Consider the following 22,606-nt stretch of genomic DNA (forward strand, 5'->3'; position numbering starts at 1 on the left):
AGAGGTGGGCTTTCAGTCTAGATTTAAAGGTGGCAAGGATGGGGCAAGACGTAGGGGCTCAGGAAGTTTATTCCAGGCGTAGGGTGCAGCGAGACAGAAGGCGCGAAGTCTGGAGTTGGCAGTAGTGGAGAAGGGAACAGATAAGGATTTATCCATGGAGCGGAGTGCACGGGAAGGGGTGTAGGGAAGGATGAGTGTGGAGAGATACTGGGGAGCAGCAGAGTGAATACATTTATAGGTTAGTAGAAGAAGTTTGAACAGGATGCGAAAACGGATAGGGAGCCAGTGAAGGGTCTTGAGGAGAGGGGTAGTATGAGTAAAGCGACCCTGGCGGAAGATGAGACGGGCAGCAGAGTTTTGAACCGACTGGAGAGGGGAGAGGTGACTAAGTGGGAGGCCAGCAAGAAGCAAATTGCAGTAGTCTAAACGAGAGGTGACTAGGGTGTGGATGAGGGTTTTGGTAGAGTGCTCGGAAAGAAAGGGGCGGAAAGCAGTTGAGGACGCCTAAAATCGATTATGCCGATTTTGGGCGACCCTGACAGAAGGACACTCATCTCCCGATTTGTGTCGGAAGATGAGCGCCCTTCTCTTTCGGAAATGCCCCTGATAGGGTGCCTTCTTGATGTCTGGCATCCATGCAGGGGCTGAGCCCTTGTTAAAAATACTGAGATACCTGCAAGCCCTTTCAATACTGACTAAGGCAAAGTTAACCAGGACTGTTGCTTGGAATGGGGCAAAATTAATTATTCTACCTGATCTGGCTCCAGTGATTGCAAAGAAGCAAAAGGATCTCTTTGCCCTTCGACCGCAGCTTACAGCCCTTGGAGCTCAAGGGGATGTTTTACCTGGCTAGGCTGTGCGCTACCCTTGCAAATCATACTCGCAACTTTGAGCATCCTGAGGCTCTACAGAAATGTTTTCATGAACATGGACAATCTGCTCCATACCCCCAATTTGGTGTTTTTTTAAATTAATATGCTATTACTGTTGTACTGTGCGAGTTCTGTTAAGCAGATGCTATGGACTCAAGTTTTTTTTATTATTAATTGTTAATATATTCAGTAAAGATGCTTTACTTAATTTCTTTTGATCCACAAAGTTTCTTTGATGAGATGGGTATGATTCTAATTTGACTTGTGGATTATATATCTTGCCTAAATATTTTACTGTATATGCATGAAAATATACCTGAATATTTTTCTTAAAATGCACAGAAATGAATGATCTAGAGAGTATCTGAGGGTATGAGGTAGATCGAATTAATGATTGTATCACTAGTGGGTGATGTAGAGGCATGAATGTGTTGGAAATTTTTGATTAAATTTTATTCTGTTCTGAGGATGTAATTTCTTTTTCACTAACATGTACTATAGTAGTAATGTCATTTATCTTATAGGACTTTTCAATCTTTTTTCTTCTCTCTATTGGCCAAAAAATCTGATGTCCCCTGAAACCAATCATTGATGTACCTCATGCCACAGGCTAGTGAGAAAAGACAGATATTTAAGAATACCATACCTCCTTTGCTCTTAGGTTTAAAAAGAACAGAAAACGGGGTATGCTTACCCTCCCACAAAAACCCTGTCAGTTTTCGATGGACAGTTTGTACATACATACTCGACAACAGTATTGGGAGCATTATACTAAATACAGCCATTTGGCACAATACGTATTATATAAAGTGATACGTTCAGTTAAGGTTAGTGGGAAGTTATGCCACAACTGTAGTCTAAGCACCGTGTTTTCTAACAAGGGGACCACATTGACTGCTGCCAATATAGTTAAATCACAGGGTATCCACACCCCTAAGTATTTCAGCTTTTCCTCTGCCCACTGGAGAGCTATCATGCCCTTCCAGTTAGTTCACATAGTTTCTTTTATTGAAGCAGCAATGATTTAGACAGATTTAAGGCAAACCCTGAAAAGAAACCAAATTCTTTGAGTACACTCAGGGCCCAGGCAAGAGAGGCTTGGGGTGTCGACTGCAAGTCAAATGTCACCTGTGTAAGCCAATATTTTTAAACTAGTGGTCCCTAAAGGTAAGCCAAGGATATCAGAGTTCTTTCTTACCATGTGAAGAAGTAGCTCTAAATAAAGCACAAATAGTAGTGGAGACAAAGGACATCCCACGCTCTATTGGAAAAGAAGTATGAGTCCCATTCACCAGTAGGGCAGCTTTAGGACTTTCATGCAATAGTTAGACTGCTTGATAAAACCAGCCTGTAAAACCCATATAGAGCAGCAATGCAAATCTACATAAACACTTTCATGGTATCCAATCCTACAACCACTCCCTCAATCCTCTGATTCTGTGCAGCAGCCATTGCTAATAACACCTTACGCACTTTAACTACTGAATGCCGCCCTGTAATAAAGCCCACTTGATGGTCTCCAATTAGATCTTGCAAGACAAATGACAGCCAGGCGGCCAGTATCAGTGCCAGAAATTTGACATGCACATTCAACAATATTGGTCTTGAATTGTCACAAGTTGTGCCGGCCTTACCCAGTTTAGGAATCACTGTGGTTATAGCCATATTAAAGTGAGGAGAGAAAATTCCTTTTTCCAAACTCTTCTCATAGTAAACCAAGACTGGGGACAACATTTTATAAAATTCAGGGGGAAAACCATCTGGTCATGTGGCAATATGAGAACTGAGATTTTTTTTATGGACTATTACAATTCCTTAGGCAGCAACGGTGCATTAAGACCTTCTCTCTGACTGTCAGTATAAGCACTCCTGAATCTTCTAAATAATCTGTTAAGAATTTAGACCCATGTTACCAGGTGCTGCTGCATAGAATTGCTGAAAATGTATACAGACTGCTGAGCTATTTCCTGTGGTGTTTGCAATACCCGACCATCTGCGGTAGGAAGGCTAGAGACATAGAGTGACCATTGGTACTGTTTTGTAACCTGGGCCAACAACTTGCCTGACCGGTTTCCAAAGCAATGATACTTATACTTCCGGACCAACATTTTTTCGGGTCCGCTTATGAATCAAACTGTTTAAAGTAGCATGTGTGGCTAAATAGGCCTCACAGATTGATGGTGTAGCAAATTGTATATGTGTCTTTTTTGCCATAGCCAATTTTTCCTCTAGATGCAATATATTTTGGTAAGATAGCATCTACAGCCTGCTATAAAAGCAATAATATCCTCTCTCAAGACTGCTTTTCCTGTATCCCAAAAGAGCTGTAGAGTGTTTCTGTGCTGGGCATTAAAGTCTAAGTACTCCCTCTGCTTTTTTGCTAAGTATGCCTGGAATGAGGTATCTCCCAGTAAATATGAGGGAAATTGCCAATTCTGCACTCGTTGTGTGGGGCCTTCCAAATCCAATTGCACCCAGACAAGAGTGGTTTGACACCTCCTGAGGATCTAATTCTGTCAGGATTAGAGGTATCAACAGGTCTCTGGTCCCTAGGTGTACTGCAGCTTCAAAAAAATGTATGGTCTTAATTGTGCGCATACACAACTAAAAGATGAAATATCTGGCCACCCTATGTAATTTGCAAGGCAAATGTACCGAACCATATTATCTTTCCCAGTTTCTTGGATATCACAGGGAAGATTGTTGCAGACCAAAACCACTCCTCCCCCCTCCCCTTTTTATGCACCACCAAAGAATAATAAACTGAACTAACCCAGCCCCTCTTCAGTTTTAGATGTTTCATTTAATTTTGTTTCTTGAAGACAAGTAATGTCTGTATGATGATGCTGCAAGGCTGTTAGGATTTTTTGTACGTTTCATAGGGAAAGATATTCTTGAGACGTTCCAGGATAGTATATTCAAACTACCATCACCCAAGTCACAGAAATTAATCCTTGTAAATAGGCCCCAGCATCCCAGCCAACGCCTAGGCCATGTCCATCTATCAGATGAAACTAAGCATACATACTCCACACAGAGAAATCAAACTTGTTCTTTCTTAGTAACCTTTTGCATACAGCATACTGTCCCTTAACAAAGTACCAACTATAAAGAAAAAAACAGGTATGCAATAATATTACCTCCCATAACCCTCCTATCCCAAGCCATTACTCCTTACCCAACTCTCTACGCAGCACTCTGAAACGTTGCCCAGAGAGTTGAGGTCTGCATCCTCCAACCCCCCACATTGCATCACTAATGTCCTTTTGCAGTGAAAAATATTTCTCAGTGGTGAGCCATGTGAATGCACATTGATCTCCTAAGGCTCAGATGTATGGATCTGATAAGTCTAAACTGTCCCACAATCATACCAACATGTAGAATCAGGTTCTCGCTTCCTCAGCAGTGGCTGCTATGGTGTTGATGCAGTCTTACGCCTCTTGCACTGTCATGAATGAGCACCAGCTGCCCTCCGCATAAACTTTAAGCCTGGCCAGATACAACAACATATGTAGCCTGCAAATAGTTGATTTGCAGAGAGGTGTGAAAGCTCTCCTCCATTCGGTAAGCGCTACCAGTAGTCCTGGAAAATCCAGGTAATGTGGTTGTCATATTTCATTCCAGCTCTTTGCTGCTTATAACATTGCAAAACTGCTGTTTTTTGTTGATAGCTACGAAATTTAGCTGTGACCTGATGCAGGCGACCCTTTTCTTGCCATCTGCCCAATATACACGTTTGAGGCAGTAAGGCCGTACATCCTGCAGTACTGGAAACTGGGCTGTCAGCCACATTTCCAGCTCCACATACAATCAGTCTGGGAGAGATTTGGGAAATCCCAACAAGCGGAGATTATCTCTCTCAGATCTATTTTCAATAGATGGGGATGGGTATAAAAGGCCACAAAGCCATAATTAACCCCAAGGAAGGTAGGACATCTAATGCCTCTATAGAAGTGAATAAAAAGAGTAAAATCTGGAGAGCCTTGTATACCAATGCCCGTAGTATGGGAAACAAAACTTCTAGAACTTGAGGCTACAATGATGGAAGCGGACTTGGATTTAGTAGCAGTCACGGAGAAACATGACTGGGATGTTGCTATACCTGGCTATAATCTATTCAGGAAGGACAGAGTAGGAAAAATGGGTGGAGGTGTGGCATTATATGCTAAGAATGATATCCAAGTGACAGAACTGCAGGACATGTAGGGTATGGAAGAAGCGCTGTGGGTCAAACTGGAAACATGGAAAGGAGAATGTATATCGGAATGATACACAGACCTCCCTCACAGTCAGAGGAAATGGACAGGGACTTAATGGAAGACATCCGCAAGATAGCTAGGAAAGGGGAAGTACTACTAATAGGTGACTTCAATATGCCGGATGTTGATTGGGGTGTCCCGGCTGCGGGGTCGTCTAGAAGCAAAGAGATCTTAGATTCCCTACAGGAAGAATTGTTCCAGCAGTGGGTAATGGAACCAACGCGGGATGGAGTTGTTCTGGACCTGGTGCTTACAAATGGAGAGTACGTTTCTGATGGCAAGGTGGCGGACCATTTGGCATCTAGTGATCATCATATGGTATAGTTCAATATTAAAACAGAAGAGAGGGCTCACTCGAGATTGAAGGTCCTGGATGTCAAAGGAACTAACTTTGCTGAGATGGGGGAATTTCTCAAGGAATAGTTAGCGGGATGGGAACAGCTGAAGGATGTAGAACAGAAATGGACAAGACTGAAGGAGCTATATTAAAGGCAACTAACCTTTATGTTAGAAAATTACATAAAAGTAAGAAGAAAAGAAGGCCTCTCTTGTACTCAAATGTAGTAGCTGAAAAGGTAAGGGAAAGGAGGCTAGCCTTTGCACGTTATAAGATGACTCGGAAAGATGAAGACAGGAAAGAATACCTAAATAAGCGAAGAGAAGCTGGAAAAGCTATCAGGAAAGCGAAGCGGCAAATGGAGGAAAAGATAGCTAATATGGTAAAATTGGGGGACAAGACCTTTTTCAGATATGTAAGTGACAAGAGGGAAGTGCCATAATAGCATTTCGAGGCTCAAAGCTGAGGAAGAGAAATATGTGGAAGATAAGGATAAAGCTGAATTGCTTAACGATTATTTTAGCTCTGTGTTCACGAATGAAAGACCGGGGGTAGGGCTGCAGAAAACAAAGGCTAAAGGGGATGGATGGATGGTAGACCAAGACCCGTTTACGGAGGACTGTGTTTGTGAGGAGCTTGACAAACTAAAAGTAGTTTGGGATACACCTGAGGGTGCTTAAGGAACTCTGACAAGTTCTGTTGGCTCCGCTGTCAGACCTCTTCAATGTTTCCTTAGAAATTGGAGTGGTCCCGGTGGACTGGAGAAGAGCGGATGTGGTTCCTTTGCATATGAAAGTAAGGAAGAGGTTGGGAATTTATAGACCTGTCAGTCCGACGTTGGTGGTGAGTAAGCTAATAGAAACGCTTCTAAAAAGGAGGATTGTGACATTTCTTGAACTACATGGAATGTGAGACCCGAGGCAGCTTGGCTTCACTAGTGGCAGGTCGTGTCAGACAATTCTGACTGTCTTCTTCAACTGGTTGACCAAACAGTTGGATGTGAGAGGGGCACTTGATGTGGTATACTTGGATTTCAGCAAAGCCTTTGACACGGTTCCGCACAGGCGACTGATAAATTGAGTGCCCTTGGTGTGGGACCTAGAGTAACTGATTGGGTAAAAAATTGGTTGAATGGTAGGAGACAGAGGGTGGTGGTAAGTGGAACTTGCTCTGAAGAAAAGGAGTTCGTCAGTGGAGTACTGCAGGTATCGGTCCTAGGGCCGGCTCTTTTTAACATCTTTGTGAGCGATATTACGGAAGGGCTGTCTGGTAAGGTTTGTCTCTTTGCGGATGATACTAAACTCTGCAACAGAGTGGACACCCTGGAGGGTGTGAATGACATGAGGAAGGACCTAGTGAAGCTAGAGGAATGGACCGATATTTGGCAACTAAGGTTTAATCCCAAAGAATGCAGGGTCATGCACTTGGGTCGCAAAAATCCGAGGGAACGGTACAGTATAGGGGGTGTAGTGCTTCAGTGTGCAAAGGAAGAGCGGGACTTGGGGGTGATTGTGTCTGACGACCTTAAAGCTTTCAAACAAGTAGAAAAAGTGACGGCCAAAGCCAGGAGGATGCTTGGGTGCATAAAGAGAGGCATGACCAACAGGAAAAAGGAGGTGATAGTGCCGTTGTATAAGTCTCTGGTGAGGCCTCATTTGGAGTACTGCGTGCAGTTCTGGAGACCATACCTACAGAAAGATATAAACAGAATGGAGTCGGTCCAGAGGGCGGCTATGAAATTAGTAAGCCGTCTTGAATGCAAAAATTATAGGGACAGGCTTATGAACCTCAACATGTATATGCTGGAAGAGAGGAGGGAGAGAGGAGACATGATAGAAACATTTAAATATCTCAAGGGCATTTATGTACAGGAAGAGAGCCTTTTTCAAATGAAGGAGAGCTCTGGAATGAGGGGGCATATGACAAAGTTAAGAGGGAATAGGCTTAGGAGTAACCTAAGGAAGTATTATTTCACAGAAAGGGTGGTGGAGTCGAGGACTGTTCCAGAATTTAAAAAGGCATGGGATAAGCATGTGGGATCACTTAGGAACAGGAAGAATTAGGGGTTACAGAGGATGGGCAGACTGGATGGGTCATATGGCCTTTATCTGCCGTCATGTTTCTAATATCATCTATTTTTGCCACTTGTTCTTTAAGCAAACGTTGCAGCACTTCTAGATCATGATGACCGCTTTGTGTACTGTCCTCCTTATCCGATACCCGCACCTCCAGCTCTCCCGTTTGCCTGGATAGATCTGACAACAGATGCTGAACTGAGGTAAGTTGCTCCAATAGTGGTAAACGCGGATCCAGTGCTTTTACTACTGCTGCAGTAATATCATCTCTCAGGTCTGCAGAGGCTGGTGAAGGTGAGGTACGGGTGGGATTTGCCATTTTGGCCTCTGCCACTTTTGTTTTGCCACTGTCTCATTTTTGCCCCTTGCCTGATATCTGCTCACCGTGGTTGATCAGAAACTTGTCCATGAAGGTTCCACCACCACTAGTTAGATTTCTGGGGTTAGATGAGCAGTAAGATAATAGATTAAGACAGATTCTGAGGGTGATCCAGAGCCACTCCAGACGCCCATGTCTGTTCAGGCTCACTGCATCATGTGACTTATCCAAGATATCTTAGGAAATTGGAAGTCAATGAATAAGCCCAATATTGATTAGGTGGTGGGCTTCAGTGTTTCTTAATATAAATATAAATCCCTTTCATATGAAAAATTAGGGAGTTATCAGAAATTTAAGAACACATGGTTACTTTTATAGAATCTCATAAAGTTTTGCTTGCATAGTTGTATATTTTGTTTGAAATGTGCCCTTTTGTGCTATAGTTAGACTCTTATCTCATCCTGCATCCTTGGAACAATTTCTTTATTTGTTATGATGTTGTTTCTTCTTATGACTGAGGTTGTTACTCTTTTGTATTGATACACCATCAATATAATATTTGACTATATGGCTATAATATTTATAGATTCTTTGATTAGTTTGCCTTTTTTGGTTTTACTGATTATATGTGTTCGCTTTTCTTTTTCTATTTTGTATTATTTTATAAATCAATAAAAATATTGAACTTAAAAAAAAAATCTGTGTACGTATATAGCCACCACTGAACTTACCAAACGTGGAACAGTGATTAATGCTCAAAGGAAATTGCATGCAACTGCTACATGCGGTTTGTACGAGAAAAATGCCATTGCTAGGCATTCATGAAGGATTGTTTGTTCATTCCAGAATACATTTTTTTACACTGTTACAGGTGGACCACATATAATACACCCACCTGGCACATTTCCTACACAGGAAGCTATTATTAAAAAAATGCAAGCAGATTGCTTTCCCTTTTCGCTATAGGTGGAACACACCAGGGGCGTAGCTAGGTGGGGCCCCATGCCCCCACGGATTTAGCCCTGGCCCCCTCTACTTTCAACCCCCCCGCTGCCGTTGACCCTCCCCTGCTGCCGCTAGGTACCAGGAGTCAGGACTGACAGAAACAGATCAGCGAAGGCGCCGGAGACCGGCGCTGAAGAAGACCAGCTGGTGGGAGTTGGGGACCCCCACCAGCAAAGGTACCTGTCGGCGGGGGGGGGGGGGGGGTGGTGGGCTAAACTGTGGACCCCTACCTCGGGCTCTGGACCCCCCTCCTGCCGGGGTCTGGCTACACCCCTGGAACTCACACACATAAATATAATGCACATGGCACATTTCTAATACCCATGAAAGATACTATTAAAAAAATGCTAGCAGACTGCTCCACAGAAAAGTTGCCCTCATGCAAGTACACCTTCAGAGCTGCTGGCAAATTTTAAACATTACATGTAGGTGCTCCTTTCTGTGCATTGCTTGTTTTCATACATTTGCACAGCATTTTTGGTCGCTGCTTCTGTGCATTGTAAAAGCAGTGCTGAGAAAACCAGTATAAATGAAACATTGTAAGCCTGGTTTGCTTTTAGCATTGGGGCCATAGAGGGGCATAATTGAAAGAAAACGCCTATCTCCATGGGCGTTTATCTCCAAGAACGGGTCCGTGAAGGGGCGGACCGAACCGTATTTTCGGAAAAAATAGACGCCCATGTTTTATTCAACAATGTGTGAGCTGGGCGTTTTTGTTTTTCAGCGATAACGGAAAATGAAAGCGCCCAGCTCAAAAACGAATAAATCCAAGGCATTTGTTCGTGGGAGGGGCCAGGATTCCTAGTGCACTGGTCCCCCTCACATGCCAGGACACCAACCGGGCACCCTAGGGGGCACTTTTACAAAAACAAAAAAAAAGGTAAAAGAGCTCCCAGGTGCATAGCACCCTTCCCTTGTGTGTTGAGCCCCCCAAATCCCCCTCAAAACCCCACTGCCCACAAGTCTACACCATTACTATAGCCCTGAGGGGTTGAGGGGGGCACCTACATGTGGGTACAGTGGGTTTGGGGGGGGTTGGACGACTAATAAGCATTAAGCAGCACAATTGTAACAGGTAGGGGGGATGGGCCTGGGTCCACCTGCCTGAAGTCCACTGCACCCCCTAACAACTCCTCCAGTGACCTGCATACTGCTGTCAGGGAGGTGGGTATGACATTTGAGGGTGAAAATAAAAAGTTGAGAAACTTCATTTTTGTGGTGGGAGGGGGTTAGTGACCACTGGGGGAGTCAGGGGAGGTCATCCCCCGATTCCCTCCAGTGGTCATCTGGTCATTTAGGGCACTTTTTGGGGCCTTATTCGTGAAAAAACAGGGTCCAGGAAAAGTGTCCTAAATTCTAGCTAAAAACGCATACTTTTTTCCCATTATCGGTGAAATGTGCCCATCTCTGTTCGGTAGATAACCACGCCCCAGTTCCACCTTCGCCACACCTCTGACACGCCCCCATCAACTTTGTCCGCATCCGCGACGGATTGCAGTTGAAAACGTCCAAAAATCGGCTTTCGATTATACCGCTTTATTCGTTTTTGTGAGATAAACGTCCATCTCCCGATTTAGGTCGGAACTTGGGCGTTTTTCTCATTCGATTATAAGCAGGATAGTGTCTTAAATTTTTTTTTTTTTAAATCAGATACTAGAAGCTGTTTCATAACACTGGCCGGGGTTAGGAGGGTTAAAATGCCTTCTGTGTTTACTTAGCTGTTTTTTGGAATCTGCCGTCCTGCATCCATCTGTTAGAAAGCCAGGAAGTGGATTTTGTGCTGGAAAATGAGGGTTTTCCATAGTCCTCTGAGCTGTGACAGGAAAATTAAGAATGATGTATTCTTGACATTTTCAAGGGTGTGAACTAAATTATTTCTGTAATGGAAAGTTAGTGGGGTGGTTCATAGGAAGAAACTTTTCAAACTTGAGTGGGGGTGCTAAACTCAAAACAAATTGCCCATCATTGGCCATAGTGAATGAATTTGAGCAGTAGTGTGTGTGTGTTGTGTGTGTGGTGGGGGTTCCTATGAGGTGGTTGCAATTTTAGGCCACTTAACTTAGATACCTAAAACTAAAGGTCCTGCCCCTTTTTTCTCAGTCACCCATTGGTTCTGTCCCTGTCAGCTTGGTATGTTTGAGTTGTCTACTTCTCCCCTTCTCTCCTATTTGACATTGTCGTGCCTTTTCCAGTTTGTTTAAGTTCTACTATGTAAATTTCTGCGCGACAGCTTAAGAGGTATAATAAGTGTGTAGTGTACAAAATATTAAGTATAACAAACACGTTATTGGTCTCATTCAGTGTTTTTAAGTTAGACTAATAGTGAAGAAGTGGCCTAAGAATCAGGGCAGCCTAGCTCAAATTCCACAACTGCGTCTTAAAATCTTGGCCAAGTTACCTCATCTTCCATTGTTACAAATTTAGATGACCCCTTAGCTACATGAACATGCCTACTGCATGCTACTCAGTACTCAATAGGCGTGGGCAAAATCCAGAGCAGTAAAGAAAGCAACAGTGTTGTGGTTGGGGGAGGGGGTCACAGGGTGCAGGCTGGCGCGATGACCAAAAGCTCTACCAGAAGGACAAGAGATAGATGCCCCCTTTCCTAGCTTGAATCCCCTAACTCTGCTCCTATTATCTTTTTCCTCCCCTCTCGGGGCCCACTTTGACTCATTCTCTGTCCCCCTACGTTCCTGCGATCGGAAAAGGGTATTTTCCGAGTCTGCAATGCACAAGAGACCACGGGCAGGGCTGCGTCCAACTCGGCCCGCCCACACCCAGCCCACGGGGCGGACCCAAAACTCACTCGGGACAGGGAGGGAACTAGGGAAGGAAGGCGAGCCTCAGACCAAAGCAGAGCTTTCGACTGCTGCATTAACTGGAGCAGGATCTGTGGTAATCTGAGTCGGACTATAATCGTGCTCTGCTTCTGGGACTAAACGGAGTAGGATCTAGAGTAATCGCGTTATGTTCCTGGGATCAGCTGGAGTTGCGCCAAAAGAAAAAAAAAGCGAAATTCCAAACAATACCATTACCTGCAGGTGAGTGACCTGGAGGGAAAGCTGTATTTCAGTAGCATCGAATGTACTGAGGGGGTCCCTTGAACCTCTACTCCGGTCTAGGTGAATGGTGCCCCCGAGGAGCTTTGGTGAAGGTACTGTTCATTTGGCAAGGGTAAAAGGGACCTATCATGTGGTCTATTTCCATTAAGATCCGGATTATAAAAGTCATTATATAACCTTTAAAAAAAAAATCTTGCTGTCACCAAAGCATTATAGCTCTAGAATTCCAGGCTGTCTTCTTGTGGGGAGCTAGAGGCAGTGTTTGGGCAGTGACTGGGGGGCAGCTGAGGGAAAGATTGTTCTTCCTTTTTATCCTGAGGTCTTCATGGCATATTCCTTGGTCTTTCTGGCTAGAGCCCTACTGCTATAACCTTTTGCTTTTCTTTACTCCCCCCCCCCCCACCAGCCCCCCTTTTTTTAATGGAAGTATTTCCTGCAGACTGTCTCATGTGCCTCAGCTATCTTTCAAGAGTGGTGATTCCACAGGACGGTGACTGCTCAACTGCTGAATTTTCTTTGTCCCATTTCCCCTCTCCTAGGGTGACCCTTGAATCCAGAGAGAGCACATACCTAGTTACAGAGCTAATTAGACTAAGATTATTGTGGGCAGCTGCATTCTGACCAGGGCTGACCCTAGGAGGATGTAAAGCCAAGGATGAATATCCCAGTCGGCCCCCCACTCCTGTTTAAGTTTGAAATATGGGAACAGGGTCTGCTTTTGGGCTGTCTACCAGTGCTTCTAAGGTCTCTGTCACTACTGCTTGAACGCTCCTAAGCGACTGGTACTCAGAAACAGGAAGTGATAGTGGTGGGGGTGGGGGGTCAGGGCTACTAGGGTAGCTGCCCTGATCACACCGGTAAGGAGGGTCCTGCTTCTGGGTCAAAGAGAAGGAGAACCCCCCACTGTGTAACTATAGCCAAGTCAGCACCACTTAAGTTCAAACTAGACTCGACTGTCTCTCTTCTATGTTTGTGCAGCGCTGCGTACGCCTTGTAGCGCTATAGAAATGCTAAATAGTAGTAGTAGTAGCACCACTTAAGTTCAAACTAGACTCGACTATAAAGAGCAGATAAACTGTGGTGTGTGTGTTGTTTCCACTCGGATACAAAGACTTTCATGTTAAGCCAGGACTGACACTGCCCTTTTGTGTTCTGGTGTGGGTGGGGGCATGCTATTTGTCCTTCAAAACTACTTTACCTATAACAGTTCCTGGAGGAGGTTTGCCTTTTAGACTGAGGAATTGACTGGTTTAGCTTATAAGAAATGCAAGAGAGAGTGAGAGAAAATGTAGCACAGAGCCTGATTTACTAAGGCTGCTATTGCACCCCCCTTCTATGTCTATAGAGAAAGTTTAATAACTCAGGCACAGAATAATGTGTATTGTGGCTTTTCAAGGGTGAGGCTAATGTAGACAGAAAGGCATTTGTATGACTTTGGAGTCAAGTGGGGACAGAAGGATGCTGCTGCATGGAAAGAAAATGTACCACGGAGTTCATATTCCCTTCATCTTGTTTCTTTTGACATTTTGCTATTCAGCCTGTATTGCTTGGAACTTCTTAATATCTGATTGTGATGTCACAAACAAGTGCTTTGAATAAGAGACCTGCAATTCTAAAGCACAAGTTTCTCTTTCTTTGCATATGGCTCAGTTGATAATAAACAACACAACTTGTGGCAATTAAGAGCCTTTTCAAAGCATTTGTTAATAAGTGCCATGCTGAGTTTGACCAATGGTCTGTCAAGCCCAGCATCCTGTCTCTGATAGCAGCTAATCTGGGTCGCTTGAAGTACCAAGCAGATCTTATTTCTGAAAGTGAGCAACACAGGTGGAATTCCCAAGGTTTTCAGATTAATAATTGCTAATGGACCAGCCATACTATGAGCCTTGACTACAATCTCCAGCAGATTTATTTATTTGTTACATTTGTATCCCACATTTTCCCACCTATTTGCAGGCTCAATGTGGCTTACATAGTACCGTAAAGGCGTTCGCCAACTCTGGTAGAGAAACAAATACAAAGAGATGTTATGTTCGAATAAGGTTTATGTGATTACAGTCACGTTGGGGAATCGTAGAGAGGTAGAGTTATGTAGTGTCCATTACGAGCTTTGGTTTCGTTGTGTTGCAGGATTCAGGCATTTAAGTTGGGTTGGTAGGGTATATCTTTTTGAACAGGTTGTTTTTTAGTGATTTCTGGAAATTTAGGTGGTAGTACATTGTTTTCACGGCTTTTGGTAGTACGTTCCACAGTTGTGTGCTTATGTAGGAGAAGCTGGATGCATAAGTTGATTTGTATTTGAGTCCTTTGCAGCTTGGGTAGTGGAGATTTAAGTTTCCTTAGTGTCCCTCCGGACCGGACCAGGATTGGACTGATGGGTTGTGCTCGCCTACCAGCAGGTGGAGACTGAGAAAATACTAAGAGATTTAAGTATGTTTGTGTTGATCCGATTGTGTTTCTGGTTGGTAGGTCTGTGAGGTCTGTCATGTATCCCAGGGCTTCGCCGTAGATAATTTTATGAACCAGGGTGCAGATTTTGAAAGCAATACGTTCTTTGATTGGGAGCCAGTGCAGTTTTTCTCTGAGGGGTTTGGCGCTTTCGAATTGCGTTTTTCCAAATATTTTTTTTTTATTTTTGTTACATTTGTACCCTGCACTTTCATGGCAGGCTCAATGCGGCTTACATGGGGCAATGGAGGGTTAAGTGACTTACCCAGAGTCACAAGGAGCTGCCTGTACCTGAAGTGGGAATCAAACTCAGTTCCCCAGGACCAAAGTCCACCACCCTAACCACTAGGCCACTCCTCCACTCCATATAAGCCTGGCTGCCATGTTTTGAGCAGTCTGAAGTTTCTTTATGATTTGTTCTTTGCATCCTGCATTCACAGATTCACAGTGACTAAAAATAAATACCCTGTTTTATGTCTGTGACTAGTTTGTTTCATGGCATGTTCCTTAGTGCTACTACCATTTGAAACTTGTTCTACACTGTTCATGATCTGATAAACCTTTATCATATTCCCTCTGTCATCTTTTCAAGATCAAAAACCTTAACTGGCTAAGCCTTTTTTCCTAAGGACTTGAAGCATCTACTGTAGCTTCTGTCAGCATGTTTTAATAATCCCTGGAGCTTGGACTCTCCTTCTGCTCTTCCATTCTGTAAATTGGACAGGGATTGAATCTGTGGCTTATTTCGTAGAGGCAGACCCAAGATCTGTCCTTCTGTTTGAGGCAGGACTTACACTGCTCTGTAGAAAAATATTTGGCAGAATTCTTCATATCTCTAACGTTTTCTGATTTAATCTTGCCAGCAAAAATGTCTGCCATCAAGCTGCAGAATGACATTCACACTTATGGATAGACACAGAGATTCACACTCTTTCTGTCACTAATCTACACATGCAGACCTTGTCAAGCTCACACATCCATAGACGCAACCAACAGCTTACAGTGACACATTAGTACATGCATATGTCAAATGGCTCTTCAAAATAGATTGAGATATACACTCCATACACAAGGTTTATGCTTCAGCTTCTTTGGGTGCTCTCCAATCCCTGTTAAATTTCTTGGGGACACCCGAGATCTGTTTTCCCCCCCTCCCCTACCTTTCAAGCACCTTATGGCCAATTTGTAATAACGTATGTAGATGCAAAGTACATTCCCACTTTTGATATGAATATTTTTGGAAATTATTTTTAACAGGGAATTTGCCCAGGTAGCTTGTCTTGAAAATTAGCATAAAGTATGCACGCTAAAAGGATTTTGTAAATTACACCTGCTAGTTGTGTGGGAGGGTGAAGCATTCATTTGAAAATGGAATGTGCATGTTTTATTTTCTTCCCCTGACTCTTCCCCCCCCCCCCCCCCCACCATGAATGCCTGCCTGTTTTTCCCCCTTATGTTTAAATCATGTTTATTGATGACAAACAACAACAGGAAGAACAAACTGGATAATAGCTATCATCAAATTTTCAAAAGATAACCCCCTCCCATCCACAACCCACCCTATAGGAGATCAGCAACAACAGTATTCAGAGGGTCTGGGTTCTTGTGACCCTCTGAAAGAGAAATCCAGGCGTGCACTGGAGAAAAAAAAAACACAACCAAATGCACACCACCTGCCTGTTTTAACTTGCTAAAAGAATGCATGTTTAGAAAACCATACTGTGCCACAGTCGGCAGCTAGACATTATCAGTCGGGCCCATTTTACCCAAGTAAGCACCTGTTTTATCCAAATAAAGGGCTATTATTTTAGAGTGGGGAGTCTCCCCCTCCACTGTCAGGTTATAGCCAAGCTCTTGAGATATCTCACTGGGAGCCAGGAAACCTCAGCATGAACGGCTTCTATCTGCTCTTTATCCCCACTCCACAGGGGTTGTTACTTAGGCCCAGATGCACTAAACAAAACGAGCCTTTAACGACCAAGTTTTAAACCGTGGCATGCACTAAAGGCTATTTTCCGATGGCAGTAGCAGCTAACGAAAACGGAATGCAGATGAGCAAATTGTGCAGAAACCCTATCGTAATGAGATGCACTAACCTTTTCCGATTGTCTTAACGGTGGAAATCGCCGGAAAATTTAACGAGAGGTTGTACCTCTCGTTGGGGCTGTGCTAGATCGAAAAATTGTCAAAAACGTATGTCATATACGCTGCCCGAAGACGCCGTGCCGCTCACCTCCCCGTTTTTCAATCAGCTGATATCGGAGAGTGCAGTTGAAAGCGTCCATCAGAAAAATAGCGTTCCATTTTGGGTTTTGAATCAGCTGATATCGGAGAGTGCAGTTGAAAGCGTCCATCAGAAAAATAGCTAAACGCGCTGTGATTGGCTCAGAGACTTCCAGATCTCTTAGCTGACTGTGAAGCACGGCCAAAAAAGACGTTTTTATTATTTGGGTATGAATAATGGCCAAAATGGAAGGCTATTTTTGTGATGCACGCTTTCAACTGCACTCTCCGATATCAGCTGATTGATGAGAAACTGGGGTGAGTGGCGCTGCGTCTTCGGGCAAGTCATAGGTTTGGCGATTGTGCGCATGCATTTCCTATACCGCTGGCGGAGATTACACCAGATTAATGATACTTTAATGCATCTGACGTTTGAATACCGCACCGGTAATGACTTTTACGTTTTCGGTTGTTTTACGTTTTGTTGATGCATCTTGCCCTTAGTTTCAAACTTTGGATCTAGAATTTGTAGCCTGGGAAAGAAATTTGTGACATTAGCTAGGCCTGTGGTCCCTTAATTTTTGGTCTGAAATGTTCTATTTTTTCCAGTTTGCCTGGGTTAGATGAGGTTTGAAAAACCAATATTAGCACAAAAATCAAACGATCACTTTATTAAAACCCAAGGTGGCCACATTTTGCCCTCGGGCTGTGTCAGGGGTATAGTTATATTCAGTGCATTTTGTCTAGCAAAAAAGGTGCCGGTACTCAAATGCCAGGCCACTCTTCAGGGGTGGAGTGATCATTGAGGGACCCACCCTACAATAGCCAGGACCCCTGCAACCAGTCATAGAATATGTGACAAGCCAGAATTTGTATGTAGAACCTGAGCTCTTTCATTAAAATAAGAGAACCATGGGTCAAGTTTAGCAGACAGTGGAAAAGGTGCCGGTACTCAGTACCCCCTCAAAAAAAGCCCTGGTTATATTGCAGATTTGGGGTGAAATATAAATAACAGCAGCAATTTTAAAAACAGTGATTTCACATGTGCACACATTCACACCGCATTAGCTCACAGCTCTGCTTTTTAATTCACAAGAAGTTTGGTCAGTCTCTAGTTTACTGGCGAAAAAAGTGAGGATCTGTGGGAAGAGGCAGAAATCTGTGGATGGAAGAAAGTTTGAAGGAAGATTTAGGTGAGATGCTTGTTGTTTAAAGTTGGTAGGACACAGTGACATAGAGGGGGATGCTCAAAGGTTACCGTGCTTTCAGCTTTTCATTTAGACTGGTTTTAGCCAGTCTAATGAAATGTTATTGCATGGCTAATGCACAGAGGCTTTTGGCCACTGCTTTACCGTGCATGGAAACAGTGAACAAAAGTCCCATGCTAATGAGCTCACTAGTATTAAAATAAGCTCATTAGCAATTCCATGCAATGCACAGAGAAACAGTGCATGGAAAACCCCTCTCTAACGAGCTGTCGGTAGGTTTTAGTTATTAGGTCAAGGTGACTTTTACAGCCCTATCTGCCCAGGATTTCTGCTGGAGCATGAAAAATGAGGACACAAAAGCAGAAGGCTGTGCCACTGCACCTGTCGGAGCCACCTCAAGCGACTGCTGGAGGGAAGACGAGAGTTCTTTAAGAAGATACAAAAAAGAAGCAGCTAGATTAGGCACCGGCTTAGCATTGTGATGGGTCTGGTAGAGGAGGCCACTGATTCCCTGCTTCTGGAGAGCAAAAAGTAATTTTAAAATCCATCAGGAGCCCCCCCCCCCCCCCCCCCCCGTTTACTGGACATGTGCACAAGAGGTGTGCCTACCGCACAGCTCTTGTGGGCATGTGCCAGGAACGTTCTGACCCTTTACCAAGCAATGCTGAATACTAACATATAATTTGCATGCTGTTAGTGTTGAGCATCGGTCACTATTTGTTTCTCGTTGTGAGAGCCAGTATTTTGTGGCGCAGTAGGGAACCATGCTAGAGTTCTGTGCATCTCCCCCTCAGAGTCTTCCCTGGCTAAGGCACTGTATAAGGAGCTCCACATTTGGATGCTGTACAGCAGCCTATTGTGTATTTTCCATACACAACAGGCTCTCTGCATCTGGTGGAGATTGGGGTACTGTTAAGAGGATCAGGGCCAGCCCTGCCACTAGATGGAGTAGTCATCTAGGGTGGCAGAATTTGAAGGTTTTGCCATTGCAGTGCTTTAATACTGCTTCAGTACAGTGGTGGCCTTTCAGTACAGGTCTACACTCCCAAGTGCTGCCATGTCCTGCCACCTCTGAAGGAAGTCTACACTGGAGGAGGTGGGGCATGACAGCGTTTGAGCATGGACTGATGCTGCCTGGAAGGAGGTAAGGTTGTGGTGGTGGCGGTAGCAGGCCCAGTATGGGGGAGGGAAGAGATGGGAGGTGCTGGATACCAGGGTGGGGATGGGGCGGGGTAGAGGTGGGAGATGCTGGACATGGAGAGGGAGCACAGCCTTGAGCTGGGGGCATATGACTGAAGGTTTGTCAGGAGGTGGGAGATGCTGGACGTGGAGGGGAGGCACAGCCTTCAGCTGGGGGTGTATGACTGAAGGTTTGTCAGGGCCTTGGATGCCCCGGGCCAGCCCTAAAGAGGATTCTGCCTTCAAATGTGTATATGTGTAGGGATGTGTGTGTGTATATATGTATGTATGTATATATGAATTTATATGGATATAGATAGATATCTATACCAGATCAGCAGCTACCTATCACATTGGGGGTTAATTATTAGTCTGAAAATAGCAGGAAAGGAACACAGGATCTTCTGGAAGCAGGGAGGTTCTGCCTGCCTTTGTACACGTGTCTCTACCAATAAGTTCCAGGATAAGTCAGACAGCATCTGCTTCTTATTGGAACTGGTTCTTGACATTTTCCGACATGTTGTCATTCTACAGACTACAGCAGGACTCCGCTGCAACCACAAAAGATACACCCACCCAAAGGAGAGCAAATTTGTAGTGGCATTAGCTACTGAAGCTGAAGGGTTACTGGAAAGGAATTTGGCAGTCAGGCTGTGTTCTGCTCTTCTCTTCTGTTTTTTTCATCATCTGTCAATGTGTTTATCCATCCCTCACCTTCTTCCCCATTCTACAAAAGTTGTAACTGAAGAAAATCCCTGTGTGGTCTACAAAACTTAGTAACAACAACGAGTTTGTCTAATTCCTATCTTCATCCAGTATCACAGCCTACCAAAAATCCAGAGGAGGTGGCAAATTCCTCACACCAAGTATTTCGGTGTTTAGCAGCATCTTTCAGCACAGAAATAGGGAGTCTGTAGATAAGGGGAGATGGCACTGCAGGGGTAAAGGTACCATCTCCCACTGCTTTATTTCTAATGCATTTCTGTGCTCTGTGTGATGGGTTTGTCTGTTATGATCCCTTCACACTGGAGGGAGACTACCAATTCCCAAGTATCATCAGCTTGGAGGAGAATGGGGAAGAAGAATACGCAAATTTGGACACATCAGGAACTAGCATGTTGAAACAGTAAATTGCATACAGAGAGGGGGAAAAAACACATTCAGACTTCCATATGTTGCTTGTAAACATTACGCCTCGTCAGCTATAGAGGACAGCTCATTGGCACAATGCAAGTTTTAAGAAAAGCACTACCAGTGAATTGGAAAGACTGAGACCATATCCAACATACCCTGGCTTATAAGTGAGTTTCATTCCTGCCAAGGTATACGTAAAACAAACCCATTTGGAGACACAGAACTGGTCAAAACAGAGATAAAACACATTGAGCTGGATTACTGTAATGCCTTATTCTTAGGATTACATTAAAAAAAAAAGCTTAATAGCTGTCTAAAATTCAGCCACTTGTGTTTTAAAGAGGTTATTTGTACGATCATATTTAACCAGCTTTGAAATGCATTCAGGAGATGCTTGTAGCTGTAAGGATGTCATTTAAGGCTCTTTCATTGATTTATAAAGCATTATTTGGTTCTGCCCCATGTTATTTGAGGGACAGATTATAACTTTAGAAGAATGCAAAACCTGCATAGCAACAGATTTCCTTCTCTCATCCACTACAACCCTGTTCCTGCTTTTTGGAAATACTGTTAATATGTTCTTTGAAGTTTTTATCTATCCACATTTGCTTAGATGCTACATTCAGCAAATAGTATAAACACCTTCTGAATAAGTGGTGGGTTTGCTATTATGATTGATACATTGGCCTAGATTTGGATGGGAGACCCTCATATAGCCCTTGAGGTAGGCATCTCACCAAAAACATGACAGGCTTACTATAAGGCTCAATGACTATATTGGACCGTTAATGAGCGTGTTGTTATTTGTGACATGTATGGACTTATGTGGTTTGCTATGTATGTTTTTAGCTTTATTTATTAAATGTTGATTGTTTTTGATTGCTGATTGTCTGATTTTTTTTGTTCTCAGTTGCTTTATTTTGGTTCTAGAGTAAAGAGTGAGAAAACAAGGCAATATGCTTTTTCATGTTCAGACCCTACTCTTTGAAAGGCTTTGACAAAAGATGATGTGGGGTTATCTACATATTAAGAAAAAGTACAAAGCTTGGTGGTGTATTACTGCTTTTAATAATTTGTTTCTGGGTTTTATGCTTTGTTTTCTTGGTATTTTTTAATATCTTTTATCATTTGAGAGTAGATGTAAACAAGGTAGTGTTGCATTTTCATTTGTGTAATGTCTTTTGTACGTTGGCTGGATTTCCCTTTGAAAGATAGGAGATTTGTAAATGTTAGTAAATAAATATGGAAATATACAACATTGCATAAAAAAGGTAACCCAACATAGACACCAAGAAAAAAAACAAATGACATTACCAACTACCGTCCAGTAGCATCCATCCCACTGATAGTCAAACTAATGGAAGGCCTGGTAACCAAACAACGTAATTTGACATGTCCAGTGCTTTTGACATGGTCAATCATAACATATTACTAAGACTCCTAGACTATTTCAGAATCAGCGGAACACACTCAAATGGATCAAGGGCTTCCTAACCACAAGAACATATCAAGTGAAAGCTAGCGCAAACATATCATCACCTTGGAAACCAAACTGCGGAGTACTGCAAGGATCACCACTATTACTGATCCTTTTCAACTTCACGATGACCCCACTAGCCAAGTCCTTATCCATTCAAGGCCTCAACCCATTCATATACTCAGATGACATCACAATATATATCCCCTACAAACACGATCTGGCTGAAATCAACAATGAAATCGAGCTCAGTCTGAACATCATGAACTCATGGGCAAGCACATTCCAATTAAAACTCAACACAGAAAAAAACACATTGTCTTATCATCTCATCCCAATACAACACATACAAACCCACAAATATAAACATCCCAGGTTACACCCTCCCTATCGCAAACACCCTGAAAATTCTCAGAGTAATAATCGACCGGAACCTCTCACTAGAGAACCAAGCAAAATCTACCATAAAGAAAATGTTCCACTCAATGTGGAAACTTAAACGAGTGAAACCATTCTTCCTGAGGGAAATATTCCGCGGCTTGATACAATCAATGGTACTGAGCCATGCAGACTACTGCAACGGAATCTATGTGGGCTGCAAAGAACAAATCATAAAGAAACTTCAGACCGCTCAAAACACAGCAGCCAGGCTTATATTTGGCAAAACACGTTTTGAAAGCGCCAAACCACTCCGACAAAAACTGCACTGGCTCCCAATCAAAGAACGTATTGCTTTCAAAATCTGCACCCTGGTTCATAAAATCATCTACGGTGAAGCTCCGAGATACATTACTGACCTCATAGACCTCCCAACCAGAAACACAATAAGATCAGCACGATCATACCTAAATCTTCACTACCCAAGCAGCAAAGGACTCAAATACAAAACAACGTATGCATCCAACTTTTCCTATCTAAGTGCACAACTATGGAACGCATTGCCAAAAATATTAAAAACAACGTATGACCACCTAAATTTCCGGAAAGGACTAAAAACAAACCTGTTCA

At 43.4% G+C, this 22,606-nt stretch overlaps 1 protein-coding gene across 7 annotated transcripts in view; it reads left to right on the forward strand.

Moving 5' to 3' along the window:
- Positions 1–11,714: 11,714 nt before the first annotated feature.
- Positions 11,715–22,606, forward strand: part of PHLDB1 (pleckstrin homology like domain family B member 1) — a 142,835-nt gene continuing 131,943 nt past the window's right edge. For all 7 annotated transcript variants that reach the window (XM_030222012.1, XM_030222013.1, XM_030222014.1 and 4 more), the window contains exon 1: positions 11,715–11,908. The gene's annotated coding sequence lies outside the window, so the exon portion shown is untranslated. The remainder of the gene's footprint in view (positions 11,909–22,606) is intronic.

This window comes from Microcaecilia unicolor, chromosome 12, assembly GCF_901765095.1.
Source record: "Microcaecilia unicolor chromosome 12, aMicUni1.1, whole genome shotgun sequence".
Taxonomy (NCBI): Eukaryota; Metazoa; Chordata; class Amphibia; order Gymnophiona; family Siphonopidae; genus Microcaecilia; species Microcaecilia unicolor.